This window comes from Ictidomys tridecemlineatus, unplaced genomic scaffold (genome assembly GCF_052094955.1).
Source record: "Ictidomys tridecemlineatus isolate mIctTri1 unplaced genomic scaffold, mIctTri1.hap1 Scaffold_170, whole genome shotgun sequence".
Taxonomy (NCBI): Eukaryota; Metazoa; Chordata; class Mammalia; order Rodentia; family Sciuridae; genus Ictidomys; species Ictidomys tridecemlineatus.
The window spans coordinates 3,718-30,635 of record NW_027521478.1 but is presented as its reverse complement, the minus strand read 5'-3'; the positions used below and the strand labels follow the sequence as shown (position 1 = coordinate 30,635).

At 47.3% G+C, this 26,918-nt stretch overlaps 1 pseudogene; it reads right to left on the bottom strand.

Moving 5' to 3' along the window:
- Nucleotides 1-26,918, bottom strand: LOC144372825 (stathmin-4-like; annotated as a pseudogene).

The following is a 26,918-nucleotide window of genomic DNA, read 5'->3' as shown; positions in this document are numbered from 1 at the left end:
TTACCTGGAGGCCTCTTCCTTCAGCTCCTTGTTTTTCCACACCTCTTCCGCATGCTTGTCCTGGGAAGAAAGGGAGGGACAGGGCAGGTCACACAGGCTTCCCCGGGCCTAAAGGAAGGTAGAGGGGTGAGAGAAGGGCAGCACAGGATGGCTATCAGGAACAGCGGAGCAGTGTCGGCCAAGGCGTCCTGGGAGTGGCAGAATGCGGCAGGTGAGTGAGCCCAGGGACAGGTGGGTCCCAGCCTCCCGCAGAGCCCCCAGCCTCTTTCCCCCTTATCTGGCTACTGTGACAGCTGGACTGGCAGCTTGGCTTGACTTATTATAGGGAGCTGCTGGGGTAGCTTGTGTGAGAGGAGCCCCTAGGAGAGCAGGACCACTGCAAGCCCCGCCTACAAGTCACCAGTCTGCGCCATCTGCCTGAGTTCCTGGTCCATTCCCCTTATTGCTTATTGCCCACCCCCCTCCGCCTCCTTCACCTGCTTTCTTATGGTAAGAGATCCTTCATTTGTAGTTCAGCCCAAAGGCAGGCCCCGCCCTCTGCGGCCCGCCAGCTGCATGGCCAGCTACATGGCCAGCTGCATGGCCTCAGCTGACTCCTCAAGGTGGGCCACGTTCTCTGATCACGGCAGGGCCTGGAGGGCGGCTCTGGCACCTCCTGAGCTCTGTGAAGGCAGTGTCCACCTGCAGTGCTGCATCCTGCCTGCCTCATGCTACTGCTCACTGTGAAAACTTCCAGATCCTCTTGTCTTCTAGTTTGTATTTCCCACAATGGCACCTTGCATTTGGCAGGTGCTGGGTAAATGACCCGCCTTCCAGTCCCTGGTATAATCACGTTCAAATGGCAGAATTGACTTGAAGTAGACCCATTGAGGCAACCCAGGCTCCCAAGCTAGACCTTAATCTAGAGCTCTGTCCCTAGAGAGGACCTAGAACTTCCCATGGGTTGGAGGCAGAGAACAGTGTAGATCAAGCAGTAGTTCTCAAACTCCACCATGTGTCAGCATCACCTGGGAACCTCTATGGTCCCCAGAGACCAACCCTAGAAAGCCATGGTAGTAGGTGTGTGGCAGGGTCCAAGTATGTGTAGTTTTAAACTTTGCACCAAATAATTCTGGTGTAGACCACTGGTGACCCAAAGACTGGCCCAGAAGGTTTTCCCACCCCACCTGCTGTCTCCTCCAGTGAATAAAGGTGAGTAGGATCAAGGTCCCAGAGAAAGATGCCCTCTCAAATGTCTATGCTGGCACCTTGCTGCCTGGAGTCTATCCTACCTCCACAGCTCATGTTCCCCAGTGTGAACCTTTCCAATTGCTTCTCAGGTGAGCTCCTGGGCCCTGGGTTTCCAGCTTCCATTTCCTTGTCTCCAAATGCCCTCTCAGTGATGAAAGCCTAGTGACACAATGGTGGGCTTTTCTTTCTAACAAAGGCAAGCAAAGAGCCACCTGGACGCAGAGCTGAAGCACTGGTTTCTAGTCCCAACTCTGCCCATGTTAGCTATGTCATCCAGCACAAGTCATCTGACTCTCTGACTGGTTTGCTCATCTACATCAAGGATAATGCCTGTTCTGCTTACCACCATGGACTTGTGAGGCAGTAGTATAATGAGACAGAAGTGTTTGCAAATAGTCTTTCAAACTCTCTATCACCAGACCAGCCTCAATTATTTGTTTTGGACATGGCCTCTGAGCCCATGCCCCCTCCTATTGTGACTGTAGATTTTTTTTTCAAGAGTTTGTCTCGAGTCATCCCTTATTAATTGGGGAAGCCTGAAATCAGACCCAGATTGCTTCCCGCCCACAGGGTACTTGGTAGAGGCCTTGGTGCCCCTCAAAGGATAGCATCAGGGTGAGGGGCTGGCACGTGCTGACCAGAGCCAGGGCCTGCACAACGTACAGATCCCTGGAGAAGAAACCATCTTCTCCAGCTCCCTCCTGCCCATGCTAAGAGGGAGCGAAACAAAAAAGAGAAGCACTTACCTTCCTTCGTTCCTCGGCCACTTCTAGTTTCTTCTGGATCTCTTCCAGTGATGGGTCTTGCCGCCAGTGAAAATAGGCATTGAACTCGGGCATCCCATCAAAGGAAGGTGGCTTCAGGATGACTTTGAAGGACTAGCCCGAGGTGCATTTGTTCAGTTCAATGACTTCCAGTTCAATGACTTCCATGTCCAAGATGATGCACCAGTTCAGGTCCCTTGTGTCTGCTGCATGATGAAAGCGAGGACTGCTTACCTGCTGAAGAATAGCTGGGACCCCTAAAACATGCACATGGACCAGGAGAGCTGGGTCCCTGTGACAAACCAGTGGCCATGGGCCTGGTTCTGTCCTGAGCACTGCTACCTAAGGTCAGAGGGCTGATAGGGCCCAAGGTCCATAGCCACAGTAAGGCCCCAGGCTCCTCAATTAGGGCCCTGGGGACATGTGATGTCTGACACCAGCCACAGCAACAGCAGCTGCCTTGGCTTCTGCCTCTACCACCAGCCTCCTCTGAGGATTAGCTCTTTCACCCATTGTCCTTGCTGGTGTCAGACAGTGGTGCATTTTACCCACTGCCCACCCAGGCCCCTCCTCGTCCTGCTACCCACTGACTGTGTGGCCTGTGGACACTGACTGCTCCTACCCTGTTCTCTTCTTTCTGTCCATTCAGCACTGTCTTTCATCTGGCTTTGATCTTTCCTCCTACACGGTTTCCCACACCAGCCTAAACAGAAAAGACAATCCCAGGTCATCCAAACCCACCGTCACCTACTGCCAGGCCAACCACACCCCTTCCTCTCAACAGGAAATAGGAGGTGACCTGTCCCCCACACCCAGCAGGAGAACCTGGACATCCAGTGTCTAGGAACCATCTCTGAAACTGGCCCCGAGCAGTACAGCCACCACAGCCCAGGCAGGAAGCCCTCTTCCCACCTCCAGACTCTTGGAGAATCTCCTCCTTTCCTAGGAGACCGCTCAACCACCCCGTGTCCCCTCTTCCCTTCTGGTTTGTTCCTGAGGGTGGACTCTCTGCCTGGTTCCCCTTGGTGTTGTTTGTTCAAGAAATGAACAAAGGTGAAGCTAAGAGGGAGTGCTCTAGAGAGGGCCTGATTCAGATCCCAGCTGCCATCTAGTGCCCCAGGCTAGACCCCTGCAGCTTGGACCCTGGCACTCTGGGTAGGAGCATGTGCACGGGAAGGAGAGTTTCATAAAATGGGGGCTGGGGACTGCACCCTCATGCACAGGAGGGAGCCTCTACTCCTTTCTTCCTCAACTGAGTCCTCACTGACCTTCATATATGTAAGATGACTTATTCAGAAGGTCAGCCAGGAAGCAGGAGAAGAACAGGGACACCAGTGGGAGCTCCTCCATCTTCTCCTTGTAGGCTGTGGAAACATCAGGCAGGTAAAGTTGGGGACCCTGGCTGGCCTCAGAGACCCACATCTACATGAGTTGGTCTGGAGTTTTTAGCTCCAGAAATGCACCCAAGCCACCTGCACCTCTCACATCTGGAACCACCTCCTTAGGATTGTGGCGTCTGATTCAGCCCCTCATCTGTCCCCTTCCAGAGCACCCAGTGGCCCTATCTAGTATTTCTCCCCTCCTAGCACCAAATGCCAGGCATCCTCAGGTATAGATTTCAAGCACCACCACCAGCCCCCAGCTTGACTCTGGGACCCAGCTTTCTGTCTCCCCATGCTCACCCTGGATGAGTCACTTCTTTGGCATTGGGATGTAGAAAATCCATGCTCCATTCTACCAGAAACATTGGGTAGTGCCACACAAAGGGTGGAGAAGAAGACAGGACAGGGAGTCATCACTGTCCCTCTGCTCCACACTGGGTGCTAAGTGGGGCTGCTCTTCCTGACCTTCCTAGCACAGTGGCCAAAGCCAGCATGACTGGTGTCCATGAGGCAAGAGTGTATCTCCACCACCACCAATTCCCTCTGTGTTTGGAGGTCACAGTTCAGAGCCGCCCAGGCCACAGTGGTGACCCCTGTCCATCTCTCCCCACTTCCCTGGAGATAGTGGACATGCTTTTGTGCTTAGCATTCTCAGGCCTTCTCAGCAGCAACCTGCCCAGCACAGAGCCAATTGTGCTCTTTTACAATTGAAAACATAAGTGACTGCAGAAATACTGAATGGGCATTTAAAAAACTTTAAAAGAAAAAATACACCAATGAGCAAAAGGAAGAAAAACTTCAGTTATACTCCCACCCACCACCTGGGGACTGAGATGGTCAGGAGCCACCATGGTGGGACAAAGGCTGGGACAAGAATAAAAGCCCTTCCTCCTCATGGGAGATATCTCCATGCTCTACCCCTGTGCTCTCTTCCCAGGCCTGAGGTTAGACCTGCTAAAAGCACAGAGGCAAAATGTTTGCACAAGAAGAAATTGTTACTGGGGGGAGAGAGGGTGGTCAAAAAATTCTAATTGCACTTATTTTTATTCACTTTCAAAATCATTACTTTGGGGCCAGGTGTACTGGTGCATGTTCAGTAATTCCAGCGACTTCAGAAGCTAGGGCCAGAAAATCACAATTTCAAGGCCACCCTTGGCAAATTTGTGAGACCTTGCCTCAAAATAGAATATTAAAAAGGGGCTAGATATGTAGCAGTGACACAGCACCCTGAGTTCAATCTTCAATACTACACACACACAAAAAAAATTTAAAAATCACTAATTTGGGAGATGGCACAGCTGGGCAATACATTATTAGTTTCCCAATAGTGTGGTTTTGGGTTATCTGACAGCCAAGTTTAGATGATGATGTTGGCCTGCATTACTTTTCAGAAATTGAAGGCCTGTTTTCATATTATGTGTGTCTCCTTTTCTGCTTAACTTTGGGGTCAGGTTCTACTTGGCCCTGCAAGTAGACATGTCTCTGTGCGTCCATAAATCATTATGTGCAGAAAAATAGCCCATTCTTCCATGCCATGTGGGGACCTACCTGCGAGGGTCATGTTTGCTGGGATCTGGTGGCTAATCTGACTGAAAGTCACAGAAGGCGTCTCTCACCAGCTCAGGACATGGTCAAACTCTGAAACAAAAAAAGAAATAGTTTACCACTGATAGATTATCAGCCTAAGGAGGGTCTCTATACAACTGCAGAGGAACCTTGGGGTACTGCACTTGCCCTCACCCCTAGGTCCTCTTTCCACCAGCTCTCACTATCCCAAATACTCACACCCTTCCACTTAACCGGGTCAAGTTCAGGCACTAATGCCAATGTTGCTGTTGGCTTCCTTGTCTCGAGGCCTGAATGTGAACTTGAGTTTCCCAAACCCCTATGAACAAGGGGTGTTCCTCTGTCTCCCTGGGCAGCTCAGTGGCCTTCCCAAGGCAAGGATGCTAGTGAGAGGCCAGTCTCCAGTAGGAATTGCCTAGAGGTATTTTTAAAAATAACCACCCCTCTTAACTTCCGTCTCTACACCCCACCTGTCTCCAGCCAGTTCTGACATGGGGTGAGAGAGAGTTGGACAGAGATGTTAAAACTTTTTCAAGATGGCCTCCCTCTTGCCCGCCCTCCAAGAACCACTGGCCCAGGCCCACTAAAAACAACCCTGGATCACAAAAAGAGAAGAATCAAGGCCCAGTGTCATCACACCTGGTTGATTCATAGACACAAATGGACACATCAGGGCTTTGTGGGAGCCAGAGATGGGCTCCCTACTCAGCATGAGGCCAGGGGAGCCAGGGAGGGACCCCTGTCAGAGCATAAGAGACAGGTCAGAATCTGGTGAAAAGGTCATTCTGCCAGGGAACTGCTCAGGCCAGGGTCAGGGTGAAAAAGCTCAGTGTCCTCAGGGCTCCCTTGAGATAGTTAGAAGGTAGGAGAGCAGCGAAGGCACTGCCTGGAGCTCACTGAAGACAGGAAGGGCTGGCTCTGGAGAGTGCTTGTCACCCAGGCCACTCCATCTTTGACCACTGGTCACTCTGCCAGTGGAAGGTGGTACGAGCCAGCAGGCTGCCTTCTCACGTGGCTAAGTGACACTGAGGCCAAACTGGAGCCCCTTTCCTCCAAGAGCCATGGTGCCTTCCCACTAGGAGCCAGGGTCCGAGCTCTTGTGAGTAGCGGGGCCAGCTCTGGGGTAAGAGCTAGACCAGTGAAGTGTGATTGCAGATGTCAACTCTTGGCTAGTCATGTCACATGTCCGAACCTTGCTTTTCTGACCTTCTGCACAGAGATGTACCAATTAGATGAGAAAAGCTTCTGCCCTGCACCAGCACACAGAATGCGTCATGAATGTCAGGGTCCTTTCCTCTGTGTCAGTGTGGTCCTCCCCTCAGCCCTGCTAGGAGTGTCGTCTCCATTCACAAGTGAGGAGAATGAGGCTCAGAGGGTCTGTGTGACTAGAGAGCGCACAGACTTGACCTAGCTCTAGCTGCCCACACAGTCTTGGTCTCCTTTCTCCTCAATGTGCTGGGTCCAGAGGCCCCTGCCAGGCCTCTCCTGAGTCACACAATGGACCTTCTTTCTCTGGTATCAGGCTGTTCCTGATGGTGCCAGCGGGACCCGAGCAGGGAGGCAGGCCTAGTGCCTGGATGTGAAATCCCCAGTCATGTGTCTGCAGCCTGCATAATCTGCTCAGGGCCGGGCTATCTGAAGGCAATGGGCTGAGTGAGGAAGCTCTTGCCAGGAGAGGCAGCGGCCTTGGACCTTAACCTGGGTGATGGATCAGAAATGGAAGAGGAGGCAGAGAAGCCCACCTGAAAAAAGAAGGGGAGCTGAGCAGGGGCAAGTACTTGGAGTCAAAGGATGTAGCCCTTGGCCAAAGCCAGAATGAGGATGAGGCTGTGCTTAGGGAGCACTTCGCACCCACAGCATCCCAGCTGAGCTTCACTGAGCCAGAGCTAGGCCCACAAGAGAGACATCATCAGCTTCATTTTCAGATGAGGGACCTGGGGCTCAAAAAAGTTAAGATGCTAGACTAAGGTCACAAAGTTCTGAGGTGGCAGAGCCAAGTCAAGCATCCCCATCTTGTGACTTTTAAGTTCCTCCCTAGTGGCCAGGGGAGAAACTAGATTCTCACTACTGCTTCCTCCATGGTCCTAAGAACTCAAGCCATGGCCTAGGGCTATGGATTAATTTTAAAATGTGCCATGTATTTAAGAACATTCTACATGGAAGCTACTGTGCTAGGAGTTTGGGGAACATAGAGAATGTCAGGAGCCAGAGGAGGAAGACCAAGGAGGGAACAGGAGATGTCACAGAGCTGATCAGCAGTGTGCATGGTCAAGGAATTGGTGATGACCATTGGATCAGAATCTGCATGATAAAATTGGTACTCATAGAATATTTGCAATGTAAACACTCTTTTACTTTAGTTTTCATAACTGTGTTGTGAAGTAGCAATACTATCTGCATTTTATGAATGAAGAAACTGAGGGACAGAGAGGCCAAGTGACATTTTCATTCAGTAGAGTGAGTTGAGTAAGATTCATCCACATCTTAATCCTAATGACTGTGAATGTGGTCTTATTAGGGAAAAAAAAAAGATTTCCTCGGATGTCATTAAAGATTCCAAAATGAGATCATCTCTGATTACCCAAGTGGGCCTTAAGTTCAATGGCAAGTCCCTATGAGTGACACACAGAGGAAGCCATACAAAAATGGAAGCAGAGATTGGAGTGAAGAAACCTCAAGCCAAGGAATGCCCAGGGTGACCAAAAGCTGGAAGAGGCAGGGAAGGATCTTTTCTGCAACTCTGGAGCAAGCATACCCTGCTGGCACCTTGAGTTTGAAATCCTCACCACTGTTTTATGGTGAGGTACTCCAGCCCTAGGAAACCAGTACCCTCAGTAAATAACAAAACCATGAGCCAAAGTCATGATTCTTCCACCTTATCTCAGCAACCAGCATTTGCACATGGTCTGATTTGTTCCTCAAGAGCATCTGTGTACAAGAATCTCAGGGTACATGGGACCCTTAAAAACCCTCATGCTAAGTGCTACACCATTTCTGTTGCAGCCAAGATCTGAAAGATCTGCTCTGTATGGGATGCTCTGAGGAAGGACCAGAAGATACGGGGGCAGAGGGTAGGCAAGACCTCTGGAGAGACCTCTGGGTGCCAAGGAGCACCCAGCCTGAGAGGAGCCTGGTGGCACCCTGGTTAGCCTCTGGCATCAGTGGTCAGTGGAGCCAGGACAGCAGCCTCCTCAGCACTCGGCCTGCTGGTGTGACCTAAGTGTCATCTTGCACAGGTGGTTCAACATTCATGCCATGTCATACCACAGCAAAACACAGCCTAGCGCATGCTCCAATGCACTTTGTAGGAACACCACTGGTCAGTCAAGTGACCCCTGTGGGCCTGGGCATGCATCAGCACAGCAGGTAGGAGAGGACTTCAGCTTCAGCTGGCCCAGATGCCAGTGCGGCCTTACCCCAGGTGATGAAGGGCCATCATGCCATTTAGGTGAAATGCCTAGAATGGTGAAATGACTTTGCATCTTGACAGTGGAATGAGTGGTGGACTGGGTTTATTCAGAACAGAGGGGACCCACTGGGTTGATGCAGGGTACATTGGGACTGAACACTAGAATGGGACAGGGAAATCACAGAGGCCTCCACACCAGCGAAGGAGTCTGTACCTTATATTCAGTTAGAAAGGCTTTGGTGTTCTTTGAATGAGAGGAGAGGGCAGTGGTGAGGCTTACAGGGACAGCAATAACAACGGCTGCCATTTCTTCAGCATCTACTTTGTACAAGGAAAAGCAAAGGCATATCTCAATTTATTTTTGATAATGAGGAAATGGCAGCTCTGCACAGTTGGGTAAAGGACACCAAGTCACACAGACAGTAAGAAGCAGAGTTGGGATTTGAGCCTGTGTGTGTTCCATCAGGAAACCTTCTCTGTGCGCAGGTTCAAGTACAAGCACAAGGAGATTCAGCAGCAGTGTCAGCTTGGGGAAAAGATTAGGAGGGGAAGGCTGGCAATGTTTTGTACAGGCAGGCTGGAGACCAACCTGGGCTGTCATTTGTGTCCCACCCAGCACTGATTTCCCAACTACAGACTCATCCATACACTTCCCCCAGCTCAAGCTTCAGTACATAAATTGGTGAGGGATCATCCCACCAAGCAGAGAGTCAGCCACGAGGCCTCAGACACAGAGGGGTAAGTTTTGAATGGGGGAGGGCTTGGCTGCTGGGGAAGCCCTAGAATCAGGGAAGATGTTGATGAGAGGGATCTCATGGTGGGATGGTGGGGAGGAGAAGATGCCTAAAGTGAAAATATCAGTACCCGCAATTTCCCTTGAACACCACAATGTCAGAGGTGAGGAAATCACTAAACAGATGCATGATCACAGAACAGGGAACTCTCCCGGAGGAGCTGTCTCAATTCTGGGGAACAGGAGAGACTTTCTGATGAGCACATGATGAGAGACATCAGGCCCAGGTAGGCTAAATGTCCTGCATTGCACACAACAATTCCACGCAGGAAAAATATCCCATCAGAAATGCTAGTGACTTCCTCCTGGGGACAGAGGTCCTGAGGTCACACAGCAAGTTGCTGGCAGAGAAAGGTCAGGAGCCCAAGCATCTGGACTCCAGCGTTGGCACCTTTCTCCTTCACACTGGCCCCTTCACCCCTTCAAACACAGGCTGGATGAGAGGAACAGCCCACTCTGAGGCCAGCAGAGCAGCATCCAAAGGTGAGCATGCAGACAGGACGCCACAGGGAGCATCAGCAGGACCATGCTCCCCGGCTTTCTACAAGTCGGTTAGTAACAGGAACAGGCAGGGGAGAGTGCTGAGTGCTCAGGCACCACCTGGTGCTGCCACCTCCCAGCATGCACACTGCCTCCCAGATGCTCTGACTGCCCACGTGGCACAGTGAGTCGCACTGTTCTTGTCACTCTAAGAAATGCCCAAATAGGACTCTCAGGATGTGCCCAGGCCCACGCGGACTATTTTTGAGGGATAAGCAGCTAATGGATGACCAAATGGTTTGAATAGAGCTCTCCTTGGCAAGGATATTGGAGGCCAAATATAGGAACTCTGTCACAGAATTGGTATGACAGCTTCACGGTGGGGGAACCATGAAGGCTGAGCCAGGTCCTCCAGCCACAGGCAGAGTGGGAAGGGCTTCTTCCAGCTGTGCACTGGACTGGCCTCTTAGGAGTCCAGGTCAAGTTCTATATTCACCTGGTATTAGCTGCATTAAGTGACCTCAGTGTCACATGTCTTTACATTTGACTGGAATTGTACCATCTTAGAACAGTAACCTAGCTTATTTCATGCTGACCAGGGGCTCTGATGGGCAGCATGTGTCTTATTTGAGTTTAAAATCAAAAGGAGTTAAATTATTTTTTCATGAATGTGGTTTTCAGTCTTTCCACACTATTTATAAATATTGAATTCCATGCCAAGTCCTCTGTTAAGTCCTAGAATAACCCCAGGAGGGGAATCTTAGGGAGTTCTACAGATGCTCTGCAGGTCTTCAGCAGGGTCTCCTGCAATACTGTGGACCATGTCATCAAGGAAGAAAGGGGGATTAGAGTAAAGACCATTTAGGGATGAGTGAGTCATAGAGGGGGCTGGCAGACAGAATGGTGTGTGATTCACTGGCTTTGGGGACTGGTAGTATCAAAGCTCCTCTTAGGTTTGCTTTTCAGGGCTTCAAGAGGAGACGGCAAATGGTCGAGAGCTTCAGAATGCAGCATAATTATGCTTCTAGGAATGACCTGCTGCTGACAGCAGAACTTTGGAGGCCTAGGTCTGAGGAGGCCCTCCAGGTTCTAATGGCTATGCCAAGAGGAAGCCATTAGACAACCCCAGATAATCCACAGTGATGGGACTTCCCAGGCTATTTTTAATCTCCTATTCAATATATACAAGAGATTCAGCATGGCAGAAGTCAAGTTCAGGGTGTGAATTATTATTCAGGACAGGCAGAGAACTGGGTTTGTGAGTCAGGCTCTGGGTGGGGTCCCAGAGTCAGGAGCAGTCTCAGGCACAAGCACCTGAAGCAAGCTCTGTAATTTCACTCCTGACAATGACATGGATGTTTGACAGTGCACCATGGCTAACCAGGAGCTTCCCGGTACATGTGTGCTTATGCACCTTACACAAACTGCTTCAATTGCAAACATACTAGCCCTGAATGTCAGAAAAATCTATTGACAGAGAAAAGAAAATAAGTATTTGCACTCTAGTGAGTTTACACTTTCAGCATTTTCTTGTTTTTTCCTGTGTCTATTATGTTTGCATTATTGTAATCCATGTGTATACATTTTACCATTCACTCTCCCTGAAACCTATGAAATGAATATGATTGGACCCATTTTCCACATGGTCAGTTTAGCAATTTTGTTTCCCTGAAGTGGGACAAGCAGGAAGGGATAGGCATAATTTGAACCATAATCTTTTTACATCAAATTTCATGCTGTTCCTGACAAAGCTCCATGCTGTTCTCAAACCCAGCCCTGCCCCTACATGGGAGCAAGAAGAGATGCCCATGGCACATGGTTGAAGTTGACTATCTCCAAATTGCCTCCCTATCCTGGGTGACCTCATGCTTTAAATTCTTACCATTAAGCTGTCCTTGGGTTTAGCTATGGCCTCAGACAATCCCCATTTGATAGCCTACACCTAACCTATCAAGCATAATAAATTGAGTCCTTTTCATATCTGGACAGAAAAAGCAAGAGAACTTGTCAACATCCCCAGAGGGTCAAGTTCTTTGCCCATTCTGCAGTCCCACAGATGAAAGGAGTCAAGGGAATCTCTAGATTTTTATTTCCCATCTCTTCTCAGATGAAGAGACAAAGGGTCTAGGAAATCTAGTGCCTGTCTGAGGCCCAAAGATCAGAGTTCTAATTCCAGCCCAAATTTAACTATACTGAAAGAGACCCCTTATCTTTTGCAACATCATTTTTATTTCTTTTTTCTTTCATTCTTCTCCAGAGCTTATTTTTTTGCATTACTTTAATTTTAACTTTAAATAGATATCACTTACAACTATAAGTACACAAGTTAAGTATAAGTTAAGTATAAAATAGTGTCCACTGATTTTCTTTGCATGAGATAAGAGATTTAACAAAATTTATTTCCTCTCTCTACAAACCTGGTTCTATCAAAATGATCTGGATTTTTCAGTTTTGTATTATCATTACCAATTTCTTTTTTTAATGTTATTCACTCAACAAATATTTTTTTAAAACCTACTGTATGCACTATGCAGAGTAGTAAGAAAGACTACATGATCACCTTACTCAACATATCCCTAGCCTAAGATACTTGACATTTGCATTCAGCTTTGTTAATACATTTACTATAATTAGATGGCTCTAAACGCTATTGTTCTGGTTGTTCATGACCATTATATGTCCTTTTCGTATTCAAGTTTTTTTTTTAATTTGATCAGTTTTTACTATCTACAGTACTTCTTGGAATAATTTTCTCCAGAAAGCCCTCATGGTATGCTTCTTGAGACAGCTGTGTCTGAGATGCTGAATGTAAGTGGCAGGCAGCCCTGACCCTGGGTCAACAGTCCCTTGCATGTGGAGGGAGCAGTTAGCTTTGGATGCTGTCTATCCACTTGTTCTCACATACACACTCTGCACTTTGCACTTTGCTCCCCTTTCTGTCTGGATTTCAGGCACAGATGCCCGTCCAGGGACCCAGCGACTCCCAGCACACTTCCTGTCCTCCTTCCCCCAGATTCACATTCTCCAGCTTGTTCTATAAACTCTAGATTTGCCAGTGCCTGTCATAAACCAGGCCAGCCACTGCGGGCTCCCTCCCCTTTTGATCTGTCTTGTTCTTCTGCCTCTCATCTCTGACAGCAGGACCCAAAGCAGGCAGGGCACATAGCTCTAAAAGAAAGGAGCAAAAAGCTTTGGGCTTTGGTGGGGGAGAAACATAGGTATGTACATGTGAGTGGGGGCAGGTGGGAGAGGAATATGTGTGGGGTGCATGTATCTGTGATCCTCCTACCTTCCTATTGGGACTATAAATGGTAAGGGTGAGTTTTTGGATGGGGGGGAGGTCCTTGCTCATTCTCAAACAAAAACAGAAAAATCAACCTTTCCCACACTTTTACATTTCTAAATATAGCAAAAGCTAATTTAACAAGCAAACCAGGTAATGCATGATTCATGTTCATTTCTCAAGCTAACAAAGAGTTTGGTCCTCTAATAAGCAATATAAAAAATTGAATTTTTCCTCATTACAAATTCCACCCAAATTTCTATGCCTCTTCCAAAAAAAGTAAATAAAAACTCATTTCTTTCCATCTATGACTTCAAACTTTCTAGGAATTCTGTCTCCAAATGAAAGTCCTTGGGTAAGCAGGAAACAATATAAAACTGTAAAAAGGGACATAGAATGCAGGATCTTAAGTGTTCTGGAAAAATTAGTCTTTTCTTTGATTATGATCTTGATAATTTGAAATCCTATATGTAAAATCAAGAAAAACAGATCTGAACATTCCTGTTCTTTTTGCGTATCAATTGAAGGTGGACTCTGACCTCTCTCCTCCTCACCTATCCTGCTTTCTTTGCCCTGTGTCCTTTCCTGTTCCACTATCTTATTATATCCCCATTTGTCAATCTGTGTTGCTATGTTTTAAATACTGTCAATCAACCCTCTTTCCTTCTAGAGAAGGCACGTGGTTTAAACTGCCTGGTCAAAGGAGGGAAAGTGGCCAGTCTCACCTGGCCCTCAGATCCCTTTCATGGAGCCAAGATGGAATCTAGATATGAACCACTCATCCAAGCAAAAATGTGAGGAACACCCCACCAACAGTATAACCTGGAGTCCTACTCACCCATGGAGACACGTTCCAAAATATCCCACAGGTGCCTGAAATCTAGGATATACTGCTTTCTCCTCCACATACATACCTATGATAAGACTTCATTTATAAATAAGTCACAGCAAGAGATAAACAACAATAGCTAGTAATAAAATAGAGTATTTATCATTATATACTGATAAAAGTAATTTGAAACTTGCAAATGGCTTATTTCTGGAATTTCCCACTTAATATTTTTGGACTTAGTTGCCTGCAAGTAACTGAAAAAGAGAAAAACAGAACCATGGATAAGAGGGGACTACTGTATGTCTACTAAACACTGGACTCTGGAGGAACATGCTAGACCAAACCTTTAGAACACAGTATCTCACGAAAGAAACAGTCTCCCAATTAAAATAACACTTGGAATGAACTGTAACTTTCAGGCATTCATTTTGTATCTGCCAATGAGCACATATAGTGTACAATATATAGTGTACTTCCTGATATAGACACATACTCACAAATACACACATAACTGAAAATACATTAATAAGTAAAAAGGCAGAGAAAACCTAATTTACCCATTATATTGGCTGTGTTCTAATTTTTTCATTTCTACCTTATCTCATATAATTAAAAGAAATACTGGTTATAATCCACAAAATTCATTTCATAATCTACTAAACAGGTCTTAGTGAGGAACACTAAACCTATCTCCAATGCAACACAGAAGTCTCCTCTAATGCCTCTCTGCTGGTGGTCATCCCCCTTCTTCTTGAATGGCTTCAGTGAGGGAAACTGCCCCTTCTGCCTTCCTTCCACTCCAGCACTATGATCATTTCCACATCTGATGTATGATCTCATTCCCCCTGGCACCCACCCGTGGGAGAGCTCTCCAACCCCTAGAGGGGGCCTCAGCTTCCATGGAGACAGATTCTCCCACATTCCCTTCGATCTTCTCACTCCCCAAGGCTCCAGCAGGCCACTTCCAGCAACCCCTATTAGTGTTCTCTTGTCCCTGGGACACAGGGGCATCCCTGCCTGGGGTATTCAGACAAGGGCACCCTGAACATGTCTGACCTACCCGCCTATGATATCCTGCAGACCTGCCCAGCTTCAGGACAATGAGGCTCTTCCACACCTGATCACATCTTCCTGGGAGAAATAAAACAAAGTCAGCACCACCACATGAGACAGAGCCGGCCACTGGACATCAAAGCTCCGGGTCCCGGGTCCCAGGCATGAGAAAAGGAAAATGCCTAAACTCCTGGAATGGTGGGGGTCTGAGTGAAGAGGGAGGACCAGGGCGTGGCAGGCCTGCGCTCCTGCAGCCTCAGAGTTTTTTTGTTTTTTGCTGCCTTTCCTATCCTCTACTATCCCCCTCCCCTCTTTTCTCTTTACCCCCTATACTGTAATTCATTTCTCCCCCTTGTATTATTTATCCCTTTCCCCTCACTTCCTCTTGTATGTGATTTTGTATAACCCTGAGGGTCTCCTTCCATTTCCATGCAATTTCCCTTCTCTCTCCCTTTCCTTCCCACCTCTCATCCCTGTTTAATCTTCTTCTCATGCTCTTCGTCCCTACTCTTTTCTTAGTTACTCTCCTTATATCAAAGAAGACATTTGGCATTTGTTTTTTAGGGATTGGCTAGCTTCACTTAGCATAATCTGCTCTAATGCCATCCATTTCCCTCCAAATTCTATGATTTTGTCATTTTTTAATGTAGAGTAATACTCCATTGTGTATAAATGCCACATTTTTTTTTTTATCCATTCCCCCGCCAGGTAGGATCAGGTTGACCTCATGGTGGGGTGGGGCGAGGCAGAGGGGATGATCTCATTGAATCCTTAGTACCAAGAGGAGAAAGTAAGGTGATGGAGAGACAAAGGAGAAGGATGAAAATGGGAAAGAAAACCATCTCCCAGTAGCACCTCAGGCTGAGACCTATACCTTCAACACATGGAATATTCAAGATCCAAGCAATAGCAATAAGGATTGATGGAAATATGAAGAAACCTGTTCACTGTTGGTAGGAATTTCCATTATGGAAAACAGTGTGGAATTCTCTCAAAAAAATTAAAAATAGAAGGACCATATGAACAAGCAATTCTACTTCTGGGTAAATATCCAAAAAAATGAAATCATTATATCAAACATACATATCTACAATTCCATGTTAACTGCAACATTTTCACAATACCCCAAATATGGAGCCAATGTAACTACCCATCAAAGAATGAATGGAAGAAGACCCCCCCCCAACACATGCACATACACAAAGAGAATGGAATTCTACTCTGAGTAGGAAAAAAAAGGAAATCCTGTCATTTGCAACCATACAGATATATCTACAGAACACATCCTTATGTCAGGTGAAATAAGCCAGGCACAGAAAGAAAAATGCTTCAGGATTTCACTGACATGTGGAATCTGAAAAATCTAACTTGTAGAAGCACAGGAGTAGAATGGTGGTTGCCAGAGATATGTTTGTCAAAGGGTGAAAATTCAGTTGGACAGGATAAATAAGTTAAAGAGATCTATTGTTAAGCCTGTAGTTAATAACATATAGTATACTTGAATACTGCTAACAGAGTACTTCATGTTCTCACAACAAAAAATTCTAAGTATACAAGGTAAAGGATACGTTAATGAGCTTGAATTAATCATACCATAACGTATACAGATATTAAAAAAATATATACTTTTTTTTGCCAATTATACTTTAATAAAAAAAGTTGCCTCCAGAGGAAAAAAAAAGAAAATGGGAAAGAAAGACCAGGAAAGCTGAAACTGTCAAACACAGGGCAGCTTCAGGCTTGAAATGGGTCTTCAGGTCAGAAGCAGTTCCAGGGGAAACCAGGTTCCAAGCCAACCCTTTCTCCCTCAGCAACAAAATATTTTAATGCAAAAATAACTCACCAAGGACCTCCTTACACACTTCCTCTCTCCTGAGCTCTGGAACAAAAGTGAGGGTCCCACCCTGGCCCCTCGCCCCTCGCCAAGCACCATCTCCTGCCTGGTCCTGCTTTCCCCAAGGCTTGACAAAGTTTAAATGACTGAGTGAAACCAAAGGCAACACAAAGGGCCCAGACCCTCCACCTCTCCTCATGGTGGCTGCTATTTTGTTTCTTTCTTTTGTTTGAAAACCTCGGACCCTTTGCATCTCATGTCTTCTTACCTGCAGCCCAGTTTGAAGCAAGCGACCTGCTCTCTCCTCACTCCCTCAATTAGTGGTACCCTCGGCTTCTCTCAACATCAGCACCACTGCTCCTCTCTCACCATGACATCACCTCCGAGCTCTCTGATTGGCCAGCAGTAGGTTTCATGGCAATTGGACAGTCTCCTCTGGTGGAATGGGGATTGACTGAGCAAGTAACTCTTAGCAGGCCAGGGAGTGGGAGATGATGTCAGACAAAGGGCTGCTTTCCCCACTGCCCATGGAGCCGGGGAGGCAGAGAGTGATGGTGGCGAGAGGGAAGGGAGAGAGTGGTAGGGGGAAGGTGGGGGTGAGGCACAGCCTGCACATTGGGGGAACCATGAATGATTTTTGAGAATCTTTAGCTCCTTCAAATCTGGGGGTGAGAGAATATGGAATCTAGAGAAGCAAGAAGATAGAACAGATGAACCCTAAAAATAGCTTCCCAAAATGCTTGATGCCTGTTTCCAGCTCTGTCAGAAGGCTGGTGGGTTAGGACAGTGACTCACAAGGTGGGAAGGGGCTGCAGGAAGCCCAGGCCTGGAGCTGGCAAGGGCTTCATGCAGGGGTCCCAGGAGAGCAGGGCATCCCCCTGGCAGCCCTCAGGAGGTGTCAGCCACATCTGTGTTGTGGCATTTCCTCAGGACCAGTGAGTCCTCACAGCCCACATGACCAGCCTGGGTCTACCAGAGGGAGCCACAGGTAGAAACCCAGACTAATTTTTACCCTGGAGGTTCCTAAGTGTGGTGGGATCCTAGAGGGAGAGGATAGGTCATCTATAGTGCCTTCTGTGCCCTCAGGGAACACAGGAGGGAGCCCCTGATGCAGGAGGCTTAGCTGCTCACTATCAGCCTGTAGACAGGAGAGGGCAGGTGCAGCAGGAGGATTGAAGTGCCCTGCAGAGCAGGACTCCTCCTGGGGGCACCTCCATGTGACCATCCTCACTATCTACTACCCAACCTTCCTCACTCAGTTTTCTTGGGAAGGACTCACTTTTAATGGTGGTAAAACATTCAAAATGTAAGTTTTCCCCTTTTTCCAGTGTGGGGAATCAAACCCAGGGCCTTGCACATGCTAGGCAAGCCCTGTACCACTGAGCCACATCCCAGCCCACTGACATTGTTAAGTATCTCATTCAGTGGCACTCTATACAATCAGTGTTGTGTGACTGTCACCAACCATCTCCTGAAGTTTTTCATCTCGCCAACATTCATCTGTAACAATTAAAGCCATTCTTTTCTCCCTAACCTCTGATCAACTTTCCAACTCTATTAATTTGTCTGATTCTAAGTATATCATATAAGCGACATCATGTAGTATTTGTCCTTTTGTTTTGGGATTCTTGCACATGACTTGATGACTTTGAGGATCATCCCTGTGCAGTATGTTTCAGAATGACATCACCTCCCATCAATGTCATCATCCTCACCCTCGACCACCACACCTCTGGTCACTGAGACTGCACATAATGATTAAAGGTTACCTTGAACTCAGCCCATGCTTTGAAATCCTTTTATTAACTACAACAGCATTGTCAAGGATCTGAAGGTGGCCTGCTGAATGTAGAGGATGAGTGGAATGTTTGCTCTGCGGAGACCCCGGCCTGCTTCCCGCAGCTGGGGCCCAGGCCCTGCGAGCTTCTGCAGGGGGGTCACATGGACATATATCTCCCAAGATGACTCCTCATCAGGACTCAAGGATGCTTGTCAGGGTGCCTGGGGGTGTCAGAATGACCAACAGCCCTACCTGACTTTGGGGTTTGCAGCTTATGCAGCTGTCCTCTCCTGAACTCCCCCCACAGGGCTGCAGGGACAGCAGGAGAGACATCATTCTGCTCCACGTCCAGTAAGTGCCTTTGTACAACACACTCTCCATGAGTGTCCCAGGCCACCACCCAGGAGTCTCAGGCCAAGATGGCCCATGTCAGAGGGAACTGAACTGCCTGCGGATAGCAAAAGCATTTCCTTCAGTGCGTGGAGGCAATGGAGGCTGCACTGCATGCCAAGCTAGGATCTGGAATCCAAGCAAACCTCAAATGTACGAATGCCCTGGCTGTCAGGATCCCTCCCTCCTTCTCCACCCGCCTTCCCTCCCGGCCCTAAGGAGCTGAACTCCACAGATCTGCTGGCTCTGAAAAGTGAGGGAGGGGGAGTGGAGACAGGGGGTTGCCATGGTGATGGCACCCAATAAGGGATCCTCTGCTGCCAGGGGAGGGAAGCACCTGGTGGAGTCCTCCATGTTCACTGGGAAGGAGGGTGGGGTGGGGACAGTGGGGGTGAGGGGGAGCAGGACATCACTACCTGAGAGCAGAGACCAAAGAAGAAAGAGGAGAAGTGGGGAGGGCTGCTCCATTTCTATCTAGCTTCTGTTTGAGTGCTAGGTTGTTGTGGGCAACACACACACACACACACACACACACACACACACAAAATCTGTACAGGGAGCATCTACCCCATTTATAACAAATAGACACTCTGCAAACAACCTCACCTGTTCAGTGGTGAGGCCTCAATTTGAATGTTGGGGCAGAGAAGGGAAAATAATATTGGAAAGAGAGGGAGTGAGGGTTGGGCAGAGCTACTGCCTGGACATCTTCCCAGTGGGAGAGTCCTGGGGCTTCCTGGGGTGAGGCAAAGTCACCTGCAGCAGTGATGAAAAGAAAAGCGTACAGTTAGTAGGAAACGGGACAGGCATCGAGTCCAAAGGAGAAGGGGTTGGGAGAGACCAAAGGAATCAGCGAGGTCAAAGCTAGGAAGCTTGGAAGGGTGGCACTGAGACCAGGGAGAAGACGGAAGAGAGGCTGGGCAGGGGCTGAGCTCGTCACAGCTTGGTGCTCAAAGTTCCCAGGAAACTTTGCTAAAGAAGACAAGACCAGAGACTGTCTCTGCACCTGCCGAGTAAGTGTTGAGTGGGGCGGGTATGTGTTTAATGGTCAGTGTTGGGTAGGGTGGGTGGGTGGGGTTTGGTTCCCTAGGTGCTGCCTCTGGACCTCAGTCAAGGTGTGTGGCCCCCCATGCCATGCAGATACATACCCCTGCCTCTGTGCAGACTCTCACAGCTCCTCACAGCTCAGGCTGCACTGTGGAAACAGCATTCAGACCCTGAATCTCCACACACTGCCAGGCTGCACCGTGGGGACCCGATTCATTTATCTCTAAGAATCCAAGGGCAGCTGCTGCCCAATGACCTGATCACCCTGTAATCACACACTTGCAGCCACTGGGGCACAAGGAGCACCTCTGTCCCCAAAGGGACCCCTGCCTTTGACCCAGGTAGTTCTACTGAAGTCCAATTGGATAGTCTCCCTGGGGACGTTCACAGAGCCTCTGACCTCTTTCTAAACCTCAGAAAATGGGGTGTTTGCCTCACTTCAGAAGCCGTGATCAACACATGTGTGTCCATATTACTTGCACCAATGTGATTTTGTAAAAACATATAATATAAATGGGTGTTTATTTTCTGCCTTTACTTTAGGAGGAGACAAAGGTTTGGGAGATTTATGTGGAATTAGTTGAACTGACAATTGTCAGGAATTTACCTAACACTAATGAAAAACATGCATGCATGACATCACTTTTTAAAATGTGAACGCTTATTTCACTGACTCAGAGCAGTGGCTTGCATTTCTCTCAGTAAATTGAGACACAAATAAATGCAGTCAATTAGAATTTAAGCAATGTGTATTGTCTGTGCTGTTTGTTTATGCCAACGATTAGATTTGTAAACTAAATTGTATTGGCAGTTAATGTTTATAACAAAATATACTCTGCTTAGAAAAACAAAACATTTATCAAGTAAGCTAAGACCTGGATGTCACTAGAGAACAGTGTCTGGCACATGTACAGGCTTAATAAATGTCAGCCATTATCGTGATTGTCATTAAGTGCAACACAGACAATCCATAAGTCTCAGTTGTGCAAGTAGCAGAGGCCCATTTCAAACTTGTTTTCTTAAGAAAAGTTTATATTAAAATTTAACAGTAAAACATTTAAAAATACGCAATCCTATTAGAAAATGGACAGTGGATATGAAGAGATGTTTTATCAATGAGAATATACAGATAGCATATACACACATGAGAAGGTATTCAACAATACTAGCCATAAGGGAAATACAAGTGTAAGTCTCTGTGAGCAATCACGACACACTTATTAAAAAAGTAAAATACAAGTAGTTGCAACTCCAAATGCTACTGAGCATGCAGAGAAACTAGATTAGTGAGATGTTGCTGGAAGGAATGGAAAATGGTACTCCAGAAAACAGTTTGGCAGTTTCTTAAAAGATTTAACACACACTTACCAGATGTGTTTGTCAGCTTTTCATTGCAGTGACAAAATACCTGAGATAACTTAAAAGAATGAAAGGTTTACTTTGGCTCATAGTTTCAAAAGGTTCCATCCATGGTTGGCTGGCCTCATTGTCTCTGGGCATATGGTGAAGTGGATCATCATGGTGCAGGGCCAGGGTGGAGCAGAGCTGCTTACCTCCCCACAGCAGCTGGGAAGCAGACAGAGTGGGGGTGAGCAGTAAGGTCCAGGGACAAAATACACACTTCAAGAGCAGCCCCCGGTGACCTGCCTCTTCCAGTTAGGCCCCACCTCCCAACATTTCCACTACCTTCCAATAATGCCACCAGCTGGGGACCAAGCCTTCCACACAGGAAGCTTTAGAGGACATCCCAGATCCAAACTACAACACCAGGGGCCAGGCAATTGCTCTCCTCAGCATTGTTCCCGGGGAAATGAAAACTCATATTCACACATAAATCTGTGTACAAATGTTAGAGCAGTTTTATTCATAATAGTCCGAAGAAGGCCCTCAAGAGGTGAACAGCTACACAAACCGGTATATCTACACCACGGATACTTACTGTTGGATGTGAAAAAGGAATAGACTCCTGATGCAGTGACTTGAATGATCTCTAGGAAATTATGCTCAGAGTGGGGGAAGGATGGCCAGTCTCAAAGGGTTACAACTACATGATTCCATGGATAGAACAGTCACAAAAAGACCAGATGACAGAGTTTAGAAACAGATTGGTAATTATCAGGGCTTAGGAATGGGGGTGGAGGGTGACTAAAGAGGTATCAGAGAAAGGAATCCTCCTGGGATGGAGCAGTTTTGCATCTTGAGGGTGGCGGTGTCTACACAAATCTATGAGGGCCGTAAAATGGCCCAAGACACACTCCACCACTGTGGGCTCCTGGTCCTGACATGGTACTATAGTTACCTAAATTGCAACCGTGGGGGAAACTGAGAGTAGGGACCATGGGGCCTCTCTGTACTATCTTTGCAAGTCCTTCTGAATCTATGATTATTTAAATATAGACAGTTACCATAAAAGTAAAAAAAGGAGTCAAGACTATTTCATGGAACCCAAAGATGGTTCCATCCCAGAAATGAGTCAGGCAAGCAATCACGAAGCAGCTCTGCATCTCTCTTGTCCCCCAGCCCACCCCGGCCTGCTTTGCAGAGACATTTGCTTCTTCTCTGCAGACCACCTTTCTGCTGTTTGTGCCCATGGCTGCCACTGCTAAGTAGAGGCACTGGCATCTTTGTAGTTAGGCCACACAGAGAAATCCATTTGCTGTCTCCTAGATCCGATTCAAAATTCCCAGAAAAATAAAATCTTCCAGCCCTGTGTGGGCCAGGTTTCCATACCAAGATCCACGGCAGAGGGAGCCCATGTGCATTTCTACCTGCCAACACCTGCTCCTTCTCGGCTCCTGTTGCACACAGAGGTGAGGCTTGGGTCACAGGCAAGGCCTCTTTCTCCTCCAGGAGAAACTCATTCAGCCTGTAGAGAAAATGATAAGCATCCACCCTCGAGTCCCACCTGAAGGGAACCCTGGGAGGAAGGCTAGACACAGCCATATCATTTTCCCACTTAAAAACAAAAGAGGCAACTTCAGGCCCACAGCCACACATTGGTCACCAGCTTGAGGTGCAAATTAGCTCCGGCTGGACACCTGACAAAGCTCATGGTCATCTGCATGTTGACCCCTGCTGGCACCTGGAGCTAATCCCTTGGCGAGTCAGTGGTGCCAGTCCATCTTCTGTCCATGAAGATATTGCCCTTCTCCAGGGTCCTTCACAGCCGCCCTGGGGCAACTTTGGGGCAGAATTAACTGGCTGTGGTTTCCTGAAGCCTTCTGCGGGGAGCTGGCAGCCTCCAGGATTGGGCCTGTGCTCTCCTGAAGGCCCAAGATGCCTGGCAGTGCAGTTGTGTCCATCTAAAGACCCTGTTGTCCAGGCTACGGTTTTCTTGGCAACAAAAATCCTGTAAAATCTTAACTGGCAGCCTGTTGATTTAATTTAGGGAGTCTGCGTTTACTCAAAGCCATCTCCAGACAGCTTGCTAAGCAGGATAGCCAGAGCCGGGCTGTGCCTGTGGGCTTCAGTTCTTAGAAGGAAGCTGGAGAGCTGTGCCCGAGTTCTCTGCCTAATGAATTATGCCTTTGGGTGTGGAGGACACCAGCAAAGAAATTCTGCCTCTGCCTGGTTGGCTCTGTGAGCTTCCCAATTGCCAGAACTTCCCTGTTTCATAATTGATGTGCCAAATTTAGTTCTGGATGTAGGTTGCTGCAGAGTGTAACAGAAGCATCTCAGTTTACCTTCTAGGATGGACTCTCTGTAGTCTCCGATCCTATACCATGAGCAGAGAGGCCTTCAGGAGCAGGGTTGCATAACTGACCTGATTGTTGATATACACTTGCAGCAACAGTCTCAGATTTGACACTTGCCCTGGCACCTTGCTGAAGCCCAAGGGTGTTTGCAGCACAACCTGACATCCTTCAACCTGACCTTCTGAGCCCCTAATGCCTCAGTCTCATTAGAAAAATGTTCCAAGTTCCAAAACCCACCCAACAATCATTTCACTAGTGATTTCAGTCTTCAGATCACTGATGGCCAGCTTTCTGTTCCAGCATCATGGAATCCAAGTGTCCTCACCCATGAAATGGATCAGCTATGTGGTCATGTGCAGCTTCATTTCCTGGTTGCACCTTATTCCAAGTTCATTTGGCTATAAATGAACAGGAAACTACTCCAAATTACCATGAGCAAAGTTAGAAAATTTATTCAAGTTTAAAGGAATATCACATAGAAACCAACACACAAAGGACAGCTGGGTTAGAGCCAGGAATTGAAAACTAACAGAACCTGGAAGTCTCGGGCTCTGTCTCCCGTACTTGTGCTCCCTGCACACTTTCTTTCTGTATCTAAAAATGGGAGTTCATAACCCACTTGAATCAAATGTATAAAATAGATATGTCAAGAGCTTTGTAATGTTTTGAACAACCAATAAAAATAAATAAATAAATAATAAATAAAAGACTATTTTTCCTCCTACCTCATGACAGACTGACTCCCCAGCCCTGACCATTCTGTGTTTCCTATCTTGGAAAGACAGACCAGTCTTCTCTTTATCTGAGCTCCAGACTCTCTCTGGCTCAGCTCAGGACAGATGTGTGTGTGGAACCTGGGATTTGGGCCAGTGGGTTGGTATCCTAGTGCAAATCTTCATGGAATGGGAGTCCTGCTCCGGGTGAGGCCAAGTGGGTAGTGGAGGGCCAGTAGGTGCGCTGCCTCAGGATTAGCAACCACAATGAGATAGGAATGTTGTGCATATCATCTAAATGTCTTTGAACACAAGGTCACTGCAGAACACTTGAATTAGGTGGGACTGAGAAAACTGGTGATGGGAAGAATGTTTGCAGTACCGGTGCCCTCATCTGTAGTTCTAGAGTTGTCTCTGTCCCCACACAAAAATTCCAAGGGATGAACAGTCCAAGGATGCAGAGCAGACAGCCCACAAGTGACTCTTCAGCAGAGGGTCAGGCCCTGGGACATGAGGTGGCCACCTCCCAAGCCAGCCAGTTCTGCCTGTTTACACGTTTCTCTATGCACAGGGTGCTAAAATCAGGGTGCTGGAATCAGCACTAGGGTCATCCTGACTCATTCCCTTCCTACCCTACTCAGAAGCACATAGAAAACATGGGGACAGGGCAGACTTGGAATCCCCCCTTATAAAGGTTTAAGGACCTCAGAGAATTGGAAGATCATGAAAGCAGGCTTCAAAAAGGGAAGGATAGAAACACACACACACACACACACACACACACACAAAGTTAACAAAAAGTCACTGTGACTTTCACTCACTTTCTGGTGTAGTTTAGGATCTTACCCTTCCTGTTCAATGGATCCAAAATCAGTTTAGGTAAATGATAGGTGAATATAAGCACAGTAATCTTGAAAATACATTTGCCCATGAAAAATCAGTACATAATCAAAAATTCAAGAAAATTATGATCATAAGCAGAACACAAGTGGCATTCTTGTACTCCAGCCAAATAAGTAGGGCATTAGAGGAAAAATAGATACAGGTAAATTAAAGGAAGTGTGATGAGGGAGGAGGCTTGGTAGATTTAGAGGTCACTGGAATATGGTCAAAAAGTCTGTGCTTCATATTGTGCTTTCTAGAGAGAATGGTTATCAGTTTTCTCATTAGGAGGAAAAAAAAACATGTTTTCAGTTGATTTTCTAGAAAAATATCAGCATTTTATTATCTGGACAGATTGTTCTTGATTAACGTGGAATTTGCACGTATGATCCACTTCCGTGAGGTTCATCTGAAAGTGATGAATCCCATCGGAAGGGATGGAAAAGCCATCAGGGGCTGCTTGGGGCTGGGTCAGGGTTGAGCTTTGGTGAGTGTGGAACAGGAAGGAATTTTGGGGAAATGGAAATATGCCACATCTTGACTGTGGTAGTGACTAAATAGGTTTCTGTATTTGTCAAAACTCTCCAATTTAAAATAAATATTTTTGTTGTTGGTGGTGGTGGAATATATCTCAATAAAACTAATTTGTAAACAAGAAAATGTTGTGCAGTAATGCAATGTCTGTGTCTATATCTAGACCTAGATCTATGATGAGAAAAGGAATGCTGCCCCAGGAGCACTGCGGGCACCATCATCCTGAAACAGAAGAGCTGTGCCTTCCCTCTATCCATTGAGGAAAGCAGCAGGGCCAGGGCACAAAACTCCACATGGTGGCCTGGGGCTACATGTGGAGATGGGAGGTTTGGTCAGTTATAAGATGCATGAGCTCTCAGGGTCTGTGATACAGCACAGTCATTATAGTTAACACTTAGCATGAGAAAGTAAATGTTAAGTGTTGGGGGGTGCAGGTACGCACATCAGGTGATGGACATGATAATTAACTTGATTTTGGAACTCACTGGGCAATGGACATGTACAGCAATTCACATCTTATGCTTTAATTATGTATGATTTTATTTGCGAATACTATCTCAATGAAGAAAAAAAAATGAAAGACTCTCCAAAGCAGACCATGTGGACAAGGCTTGCAGGTAGACTAAGGGGCAGGGTCGTTCCTCAGTGGTGGGGAAAGGAGGTGATTCAAGCCCCAAGACCAGCCTGGGCCTGGCCTGGAGGTCGACAGGGCAGACTATAATGGGGGCTCACCTTTGTGCCTGGGGGTTGTGCTCAAATAAAAGGGCAGCAAACAACTGGGGCTCAACAACCCACACACCCCACCAGGTTTGCAGCTTTGAAGTTACCGGTCCCACCCACTCTGACCCGGGAGCATTTGGGGTTGGGGCCACTTCCCTCTCTGCCCTCTGCCTTGGCATTTGCTGCTCCTACCCTCTGTACCAGGATGGGTGCAGTGTAGGGGGTGAGGGGGAAAGTATTGGTCATCTAAGGATTCACTCGTGGGAATGAATTTGTCACTCTTTGTCACGCTCTGGGCCTTACAGGTGCCTAAAGGTACTATTTTTCTTGGAGCAAAGAGTCCTCCCCCATGTCCTGACCTTTCTTCCCTTGCAGGTCCCTTGCCAGGTGGAGGGAGGTATTACAGTTTAGATCTGTGGTGTCCCCCCAAAGCTCCTGTGTGAGACAACACTAGAAAGTTCAGAGATGAAACAATGGGGTCCTAAGGCATTGACCTAACCAGTGCATGAGTCCCCTGACAGGGATGAGTGA